This window comes from Labrus mixtus, chromosome 16 (assembly GCF_963584025.1).
Source record: "Labrus mixtus chromosome 16, fLabMix1.1, whole genome shotgun sequence".
NCBI lineage: Eukaryota > Metazoa > Chordata > Actinopteri > Labriformes > Labridae > Labrus > Labrus mixtus.
In genome coordinates this window covers 12,801,987-12,812,488 of record NC_083627.1, presented here as the reverse complement: position 1 = coordinate 12,812,488, position 10,502 = coordinate 12,801,987, and the positions used below count along the sequence as shown (strand labels likewise).

Here is a 10,502-nt window from a genome sequence, read left to right as displayed (position 1 = left end):
TTTCATGAGCAAGACACTGAACCCAAAGCTGCTCCTGAAGGCATCGCCACCAGGGTGTCAAGGTGTGTGTGAAAGGTGACACATAGTGTGATCTGTGGATTGAAGTGTGTCCATTCACCTGAGGGGCTGAACTCAGAATAACAACTGCTGCAAGAAGACTTTCTGCAAAAGAAGATTTACCGTTTGAAACTTCAACCTTGCATTCAGACGACTTCTCAGAGGAACTCCTGACAATCAGAGAGCTGTGAGACGACAGAGGCAGTTAAACATCCTCGAACACGGCGAGAAAGAAAGAGCGCTTCAGGCAAGCTGTGTGGGACTGATGGGTGTGTTGTCCAGCCTTGTCAGGTTGTCAGGTGTCTGACTGAAGAGAGGTCGTTTTTACGTCATTAAATGTCATTTAGTCTGAGAACCACTTAGTCAGCATTAGCAGATAAAACCTAACAGAGACCTTCAATATGAAGAATTAAATAAGTTATAAATGAAGCGAGAAGTTTTACGCTTCCTGAAATATGAAGTTGTAGAAACAGAAACACATCGCCGTGTTTGATTTGTGTCCATGATTTAGTGCCATTTGTAATAAAACGCTGTCATCCAAACTGTTGACTCAGTCTCTTTTTTAATAGGTGTGGGCATTACTTTTTATAGCGGGAGAAACCCTGCCAAGGCTAAATGGTGTCATCTTGGTCCCATCCTGCCAGGCGCTCATTAGCCACACTCACAATCTAAGGTGATGTCAGGTTTCTGCACGGCCGATCTGTTTCTGCTGCGGAGGGAGGAAAGTTTCACGTCCACAAGATGATCCTCAAAGTGACTACTGGAGATGTTTTTAAGGGTTTAAATGTTTAACGGCTTCTTTATGTTGTTTTGTTTGTCAATGATCAGACACCAGCAGGGAGGGAGATGAGATGTGTAGTGAAATGATAAAATGACCTTACTATATGATCAGACATTAAGGAAACATGCTATGTTGAAGTGCTGGCTTCTCTGACAACAATGCAGCAGCCAGTATGTCCTCCTTCTAACTTTAGATTCTGCTCCTGAATGCTCTGGATTTGTCTGGACCAGAGAAGGTAGGCGATTTTAAGGCACCCCAACACGGCCGTTTTGGACACCCCTCTGTTTGCCAGATATGAGACCAGTTATCAGGTCAAACCAACAGGTGTTGCAGTGATCAACTAGGATCAATATTGGAGATGCTTTTGAAAAATGGAGAGAGGTTAGAACACAGAAAGGTTTACAGACCGATGCAGAGCTGGCTAAACACTGAAGCTTCAGTGTCCACCACATGGCAACCTGCGTGAGCATCGACTCTAGAGAGGAGGGGGCGGGGGGAGACAGCTCTCTACAATGTTTTGAATTTAGACCGCAGTACCCATTTTAAACACTAGCGGTCAGCGTTACATACTGCTCCTTTAAGTGTTTTTGATCGTCTCCAGAGCGGATCGATAAGGAAAACAAAACAGTTAGAATGATCGGTCAGATTGTCTTTGTTTATGTGATTATCATTCGTGTTACACTTCAGAACAGTATTTTATTATCACTGAAGGGGGGGGGGGGCAGAGCTAATGTGCCTGCTGGCTCCCTGGACTCTGTTAATGAACATCATTAATGTTGCGACTTACACTTATTGTGCTTTATCTGCCGTAATGGGACAAAATGGATTGTCTGCTGCTCAGAGTCGCTGATGGGAAAGTACAAACAGCTTTTTTATGACGGATACGTTAACTTGCTGTACGCAGGTGAAGCACAGGTGACGCTACCGTCACAAAACATGACATTTACAGATGAAATGATGCATGCATGTTCGTTAAATGAGCTCCCTGGAATCCTAAAGCTGGCCTTCTACCAAACTACTTCCAGTGATTACTCTTCTACATAAAAATTATCTGATGTCTGAATAAATGAAGGAGAGATCTGTCAGAGTCGCAGACAAGCGGAAACCTCCAGGGTTGAAAAATGAAGCCGATGCAGAAGTGTAAAATGATGCAGTTCCTCGGGTGTCCACTTGAGTCTGGCTGCAGAAACACAGGAAGTCACATACACACCCATTCAAAAAAGCCTGTTTTTACAACAGAGATTAACATGTTTACAGCCTGGTTCAAAAAAACAAATAGGTCTGATTAGCTCATGTCTCGATTGGCACACACTGTACGGGGGGGTGAATGTTTTGATGACTCATCAGTTTTGATTTGATGAAGGATAAGAGTTATTCACAATAAGGCGTGTAGCTGACCTGATTGACAGGTGGGCACGGAGTAACAGTTTGTCAGGAGGCTTAAAACCCGCCTCAGCTCCAGTTCTCAGCCTGTCGTTAGGTTGACTGAAAGTTAGGTTGAGACAGCATTTCCAGCATGGAGACCGCCATCCATGGGACTCCAGCGGCCTCTGCAGGAACAGACGGGTGAAGTCTCTCAGGCTTCAAACTTTAACATTGACAGTCTATGGTGCAGAGCTCTCCTGTTATCTTAACTGCTGGTCGTGAGCTCTTGTGTCAGTCTTTGACTCATTTTGCATTCAAGTGAAATCAAAGTTCTTAAATACCTTAATATTATACAATGAACAACATGCTACTTAGGGCTCAGAAGTGACAGCCCACTTTTCCGGTGGCTCTGATTCTGGACTAAATTTTCCCTGTTCAGATCCCTCCAATGACATTTCAGAAGATCCTGGTATTAATAGTTAGTCCTGGTCCTGTCCATTTCAGTTAAAGTCTCAGTGAGCAACATGAACATTTTTAAAACAGAAGCCGGATGATGCAAGGCCAACACTTGACTCATGCAACTCAAATATTCTCCTCACAGAGTCTTGACTGGCTAGTTTGGGGCAAGCTTTCCCTGATTGGTTGGTTGATCCAAACAACTGGGCCCATTGCTCCACCCAGTATATAAAAGCCCAGCTTCCTGTGCCTCCCCTCTCCCTCAGCCAGACCGACGCATGCACATCTGTTCCTTGAGTTCTTTATGTGAGTGTGAACCACATCATGCTTCAGCACACACCCACACGTTCAACACTGATGATGCAGATTAAACACACCTCATAACACCTCATAACTATTCCTATAATTTGATGACTTCCTGCTCCTCCCATCTTTTGCCATGACCCACGAGCCGGGTTGTGACATTTTTGAAAAATGATCAAGACTGGAACTTATTGCAACAATCCAGAGAAAGTCCTTTTTTAGGACCGCCTCATCCCTGTAATCAGAGCCCCTCAGTAAGTGTGACACCTGTGATTATTGCAGTCATTATGCATTCTGTTTATGGGATCATTTGCAGTTGATTTAATTACAGTGAAATTAAACTTTCCCTCATTTAGCGTGTGAACTCCAGGAGGTCTCCGGAGGGCCCTCAGAGGCCCCTGAACCTGCCTCAGGAGCCGCTGATCTAATCAGCCTGTCAGACGGTGAATCATTGCATTAATCAGAGAGTGGGTGAGTCAGACGGGGGGTCGGTCAGCGCGCGTCTGATCCGCTGACGACCTGTTGTTGGATTTCATCATGTTACATAAAATTTACTTGGCTCTGAGACGAGTCACGCACCGATCTGTGATGTAATGTTAGATTTGTCTCTGCAAAAGGATGCTGCATCTTTAAACGTGGCTGCTACAGCTGAATGAAGACGCATTTCATAAGAATCCGCATCAGTGCCTCACGAATGTGTGACCGATGCATCATGGAGACGAGGCCTGCAGTCGTGCAGTCCGCTGAGTGTGATTTCTGTGACAGCAGCGACAGAGAAGGAGACCAACTCGATTAATCGGGGCTGGTAGTGTTTCCCCTGGAGGAGCTGAGGCTGAGAGGAGGCGACAGATGAGGGGAGGAACTATTTAACCCCCAGCCGATCGCTGTCAGCTCCCGTCGAATCTGTGACACACGATACAGTAGCACCGCATGGAAAATTAACCGAAGAGCTCTCCGCTGCTCGTCAGGCTCCTCGGAGAGATTTGAAAAAAAGTTTGTGACAGCTCCATCGACAAAGTGATCAGAGAACAAATCATTTCTCCTTATGTCTCTGCTGCAGTCAGTGTGGGTTTTCTTTTTAGTCGATGAGTTTGAAGCTGCACAAGACGCAGGTAACTTCAGGAACATCTTGTAGCATAAATGCTGTAACTGAACACCTTACCGAGGGCAGCCTTTTCATTCTCTACAAAAAGAACTTAAAGAGGAAAAGTGAATTAAAAACAGAGCAGAAAAACAATAAATCATAAACATTTCCTCAAGAACAACCTCAAATACACCGTTCAAAGGTTAGTGATGCTTGTATTCATAAACATGAACCCAAAAGTGCTAACAAAAATGCGAGGAACTCCTCAGAGTCTACAACATTCAACTTATCCTGTCCTGAATGCTCTGGATTTGTTTGGACCAGAGAAGGTAGGCGGTGTTAAGGCCCCCCCACACGGCCGTTTTGGACGCCCCTCGGTTTGCCAGATATGAGACCAGTTATCAGGTCAAACCAACAGGTGTTGCAGCGATGGAATCGGACAAGAGAACTGGTTCAGATAGAAGTGATTGTACCCGACCTAAAAAGCCTCTGCATGTTTCTAATAAGCTCCACGAGCAGAAACGTGCTCAAACTAGGGACAGATGCAGAGCTGGCTAAACACTGAAGCTTCAGTGTCCACCACATGGCAACCTGCGTGAGCACAGTATAAAAAAACATGAACCTGTCCGTATAACAAATACATAGAATATTTATGAAAAGACACATCTTGTGTAGAGGATTTACCCTCTAGTGGGCACTAAAGGAACTGCAGTTTTTGCACTACAAATTTGGCTTATTATTTTTTAAATTGTAAAATATAGCATTAACCAAAATATATGACACAAGATGATTCTAACCTGATAATACTTCTCGATGCAAAAGTAAATATAGATGTGAGTAAATCAGTGTTGTTGCATGGAATTAAAGCTAAATGGTTCTAAATGCAGAGCTGTGACCCTCGCTGCAGAAAATAATCAGGCCAACACGAGAACCTGTCACAGCACAACACACAGCCACATGTTGTGCAGCTCAGTACAGATTAAAGGTTAATTAGATTTACTATGGTGCAAGTATTAACATACAGAAGGCTAATTATATATCTGCCAACACACACGCCTGCACTAAGACACTCACAGCTTCACATGTCTCGACAAATTAAATCCAGAATGGGGCAAATGCAGACATCGCTCCCGTTTTCAGGCATTCATCATTTCAGCGTGGAGATTTGCATTCGAGACAAGTTAGTTAGCTCAGCTCAGCAGTGTGTGTTTTACATGAAGTCTCAGTTTGTCCTGCTCCACCTGGAGCCACTAGAAACATGCAGGACATGAATATTCAGAAGATGACGGCATTTGAACATTTTGTCGCCTGGTCCGGTCTGAGAGACGCATCAGCTGCTGCTGCAGAAAAGAGTTTGGGATCCATGTTTAAAGGTCACATATTCTGCAAAATCCACATCACCATGTTTCTCTAACACTAATATGTGTCTCTAGTCCGTCTACAAACTGCCCAATGATGAGAAAAGTCCATCCTCTCCGTCTTTTGCCTGCTCCACTTTTCAGAAAATGTGTGCTCAAACAGGCTGTTTGGAGATTTTCCCTTCATGACATCACAAAGGGCAGTAACCCCCCTAGAGGGTTTTATAGCCGTGATCAAATACAGGATTAGAGTGGATTTAAGAAACTTCACACACATGTTTTGAGGAGCTTTGAGACTTATTTACACTGGTTGAAGAGGAGGAGGATATGTCACCTTTGAGCTTAAAATTAAGAATGTAGAAATGAATAACCAAGAATGTTTGATGTGTTTGAGGTTCTTGAATTTCCTGCATAACATCTTGAGAAGAGAAACTTGTTTCCTTTTTACCCGCCCCTATTTATCTGACAGCTGGAGTCACGTTTTACACCATAGAGAGAATAAACTGTCAATGTTTCAAACTTTTATCTCTCAAACGTCAATGTTCAGGGAGTTCAGGGAGAGCCTCGTTGTCTAAAACATATTTTTTTCTTATCTAAAGACTTCCAGTCAGACGTTGTTTTTTTTCTCACACAGTTTTTGGAGAAGCTTACAATCCCTCAGCTGATACGAAAGGAAGAAAATCAACCAAAACGTGAAGATTTTTTTTTTTTACCTGACAGTGATAACATGATAGGTTGTTGGAGTTAAAGCCAAACTGATATACAAATCCTTTTCACTTCTGTTTAAGGACATGTAGAGTTGCACAGATTGATCGGCTGGTGACCAGAATCGGACGATTTTCCACCTGTTTGGCCAAGATGGTGATCATCCACCACCATTCAACCTTACAGTGAATGTGTTGTATAAAACCCTTTATGGCTCTGGGAAAGATTTGTGGATGTGACGTCATCGTGATGTCATCAAGGTTATCTCATCTTGGACATGGAAACTATAAGCAAAGTGTTTCTTGTCCTGCAGTGTGAATGATCTCGGATCTATTTCATCTTAAAGCTTGACCCATAGAGACTCAATTCTGCTGCGTAGTTTATGACTAATCTTTTATTGCTGCTCTTCTTTTTTTAAAGTCTCTAAACATAATGACGTAAATCAGGACAGTAGCTCTTTGATTACGGATCACCCGTACATGCAGAAACAGGAAATAGCGGACATGACAAGGTTGAAAAATAACCTAATTTTACATCCTCTATTTTTACATTCTCAGCATCCTTTCTTCATTCAGCGAGTCGAGCAATAAGCACCCAGTGTGTCCAGTGCTCCCAGTATTCCCTCCTCACCAGTAACATGCAGTAATGAGCTGAGTATGGACCACAGCTGCCGCCGAGCGCTGCCAAACGACCAGCATTAAAGCCCTCAGCTCTTTTATCTGGCATTAAATTGAATTTTGTGGGTGAAATGTAATTTCACAACATTACATTTGCATTACACTGCAGCTGTTTAACTGATGCTGTTATCAGAGGGGGGTGCAGCATAAGACCCGGGGCACTTTAACAATGTGTGATTTATGTTTACAAGGGCCAGATAAAACCGCAGGGACATATTGAAGACATATTTCATGTTTTGTCACAGCTTTTAACCCCCAGAGAGAAGCTATATTTCAGCACAGGGCCGACAGCGGGCTGAGAGGAGAACAAATGTCATGTTTTAATTTAATTAAGTGTAATAAATAAGTATACAGACACACATGTGAGGGTACAACAGCTTTTAGCCTGTGCAGCAGATATGAAAAAGGAAACAGAGAGGGAAATATTAACCACTTAGTTAATTAGTCAGTTATTTATTTATTTAATTTTTCATGTTTTTAGGTGTTTTTCAGGGACACATACGTGGATATCATCCCGTTGTTAGTGCTTATATCTATTATATCCCAGAAATCTTCATGGATATGTCACCAGATTTAACAAACCAAAATGTCCCTTTTTGCAGCAATTTTTTCTTTACATGCTTCTGTTAAAGGTCACATATTCTCCTCCTCTTCAACCAGTTTAAATAATTCTCAGAGCTTCCCTAAACATGTGTGTGAAGTTTCTTGTTGTAAATCCACTCTGATCCAGTATTTGATCATGACTATTAACCCCTCTATTTCAGCCCTGCTCAGACCAGGCTGTTTCTGTGTCTGTACCTTTAAATGTAAATGAGCTGTGTCTGACCACGCCCCCTCTCTGGAAGGGCTTGGGTTGGCTCGGTCTTTCTCGCTCCATGTCCTATTGTTTATGGTGAGAAGACAGACTCAGACTACTGCCATTTGTGATGTCATGAAGGGAAAATCTCCAAACGGCCTGATTGAGCACACATTTTCTGAAAAGTGGAGCAGGCAAAAGACGGAGAGGATGGACTTTTCTCCTCATTGGGGGGTTTGCAGACATACTAGAGACACATATTAGTGTTAGAGAAACATGGTGAAGTGGATTTTACAGTATATGTGACCTTTAACAGAAACACTGATGAATTCACAACAATATCACATAATGTAAAGAAAATTCCTTCATCAAATAAACAGATGAGTTGTCAAAAAAATCACCCCCCGTGCATTGTGTGCTGATCCAGACATGAGCCAATCAGATCTTTTTGGGTTTTTAAACCAGGCTGAAAACATGTTAATCTCTGCTGTAAAAACAGGCTTTTTTGAATGGGAGTGTATGTGACTTCCTGTGCTTCTGCAGCCAGCCTCTAGTGGACACTCGAGGAACTGCAGGGGTTTGCACTTCCGCATCGGCTTAATTTCTTATTCTTATTATTTCTAATAATATTTGTTGAAGATCTGTTTTTCTCATACATGTTGACTGTGTCATTGTTCCACTGGCCTACAGGTGGCAGTGCTGTGCTGAGAAATGCAGCAGCACACCAAAAAAGAGAGAGAAGAAGAAGATAAGTATAAGTGAGCATGGATTTGAACACTGCTGGATTGAATGAACTGGATTTGTTTGATGTAGAAGACAATGTCCCCCATGTCCTGAGAGAAACCTGCAGTCTGCTCTGGTAAGTAACACTGATTGAACACATAGACTGTAAATATTACTGGACGAACCCTGACCCGTCTGTTACATAGGCAGCAAATGAGTCCAATCGAGGGCCGCATCCATATTGGATTTGCAGTCTCAACCTAACTTCGGATCAACCTAGCAACAGCAGTAAGGCGGGACCGGCGGGACTTAACTCCGCCCATTCAGCTCAACGTTCCATTTCACATCAAAGCATAGCTAACAGCTAGGCTGCTAGCATCCCCTATTCCTGCTCGTCCTGAGTTATCTCTATAAACAGTAAGTTAACATTTAACTTTTCTACAACACAGGTAAAACAAATTATATTCAACCCAAATATTTAATTAAAGTCTTAAAACTACACTTTTTAAAATATACAATTATGGTTATTAGTTATTTGTCAGAGCAGTTAGACTTTGTCAGTGTTAGCAGAGAAATACATTAGCAAAGTTTTATCCATAGACTGTAAATAAATATGTGAGACATCCAGAAGAAATCAATATTACAAAGCATACAGTTCATGTTACTGTTCTGACAAAAAGAGGAATGTCTGTGTCTTATATTTACTGATGTCAACAGCGATGTGGGTGAACATGACAATTGAAACTTGTTATTTAGTATTTATTATAAGACATTTGTTTTCTATAGAACCCTGTGAAGTCATGGAGTCTGTGGACAGTGTCAGCTGCACACCAAAAACTTTACGTATTAGAAAAAATAGTATTTAAGACTGGCATCTATTATTATTGCAGCTATCTTGTTAAATATTATTCCTGCAGATGTGGCTAATAACAAAAAACACCCTGAGCTGTCACATGTAGTTAACTGTACATTTTGTCTTGTCTGAGGCATTACTTGAACACCTTTGTATTTCTCCTATAGACACAGTGTGGATTATTGGTGACTTGTCTGTCGAGGTGCCCAGAGAGCTGCAGAGACAGAGGAAGAAACCTGGGCCTTAACAACATCTGTATTTGTTGGTTCTTCTGGGGTGGACTTCAGTTGCTTCTCTTCAACAACTCGCTGCGAGGGAGGTCTCCCCCGGATGGCCTGAGTGATGTCACCCACAGGCTGAGACCTGGAGCTGAGGCGTGACAAACCTTGACAAACCGTTACACCGCACCCGCCTGTCAATCAGGTCAGCTACACGCCTTATTGTGAATAACTCTTATCCTTCATCAAATCAAATGACCCCCGTACAGTGTGTGTCAATTGAGACATGAGCTAATCAGACCTATTTGTTTTTTTGTACCAAGCTGTAAACATGTTAATCTCTGCTGTAAAAACAGACTTTTTGAATGTGGTTTTTCAGATTAAATAAATATTTCTATATAAATGCACTCCTTTGTCTCTACTTATGAGTATACATTTCAGATTTGAAATGACAAGACTAAAATGTGCATTAATGCTCAACTCAATAGCTAAGGGAAGGAAGTCTACTTTTACACAACTTTTTATTCTTTTGACTTTTTTTTTTACCAAATACTAATGTAGTTCATTTCTGAAAATGGGATGGAACAGAGTCATTGCAAAAATATGCCCTTAAACACAGCCCCATTCTTAAATCAAGATACACCAAGAGTAAATAAGATCAATAACTTGTGAATAAAAACACAGTTAAGAATTATTTAGAAATGTAGTCTTCCCAGATCAATATCACATAATATCAACTTCTCCCATCTAAACTGGACAAAGGGTTTTAAAATGGGAAGAAAAGGGTTTAGCTCAAAGTTAAGAAGTTAAACCTTATTGTAATCATGCTATTTTCAGCTCTCTCACCCACACAATGATATTCCACATCAAATTGCCTCAGATTTTGTGTGAGGAAAAATTAAGCAATTTATTGTGGATAGTACTTCATCTTAACATGAAACAAATATAACCTGAATTATTTAAATCATTAACAGGTCCCAACTCTCTGTGCTTCAGTACAGAACATACAGTAGCTCATTTATTATTAACATGAGCTCAGTACATGGCTGTATTCTTCAAACTATTTCTTATACTAATTGCTTTATATCTTATTTTCATTCCATATGTTATTTATATCTTTTATATT

General features: G+C 41.5%; 1 protein-coding gene across 8 annotated transcripts in view; it reads left to right on the top strand.

The window, feature by feature from the left end:
• LOC132990790 (uncharacterized) overlaps positions 1 to 9,784 on the top strand; it is a 527,599-nt gene extending 517,815 nt beyond the window's left edge. For all 8 annotated transcript variants that reach the window (XR_009676111.1, XR_009676110.1, XR_009676107.1 and 5 more), the window contains one exon: positions 9,646 to 9,784. The gene's annotated coding sequence lies outside the window, so the exon portion shown is untranslated. The remainder of the gene's footprint in view (positions 1 to 9,645) is intronic.
• The last annotated feature ends 718 nt before the right edge of the window (positions 9,785 to 10,502 follow it).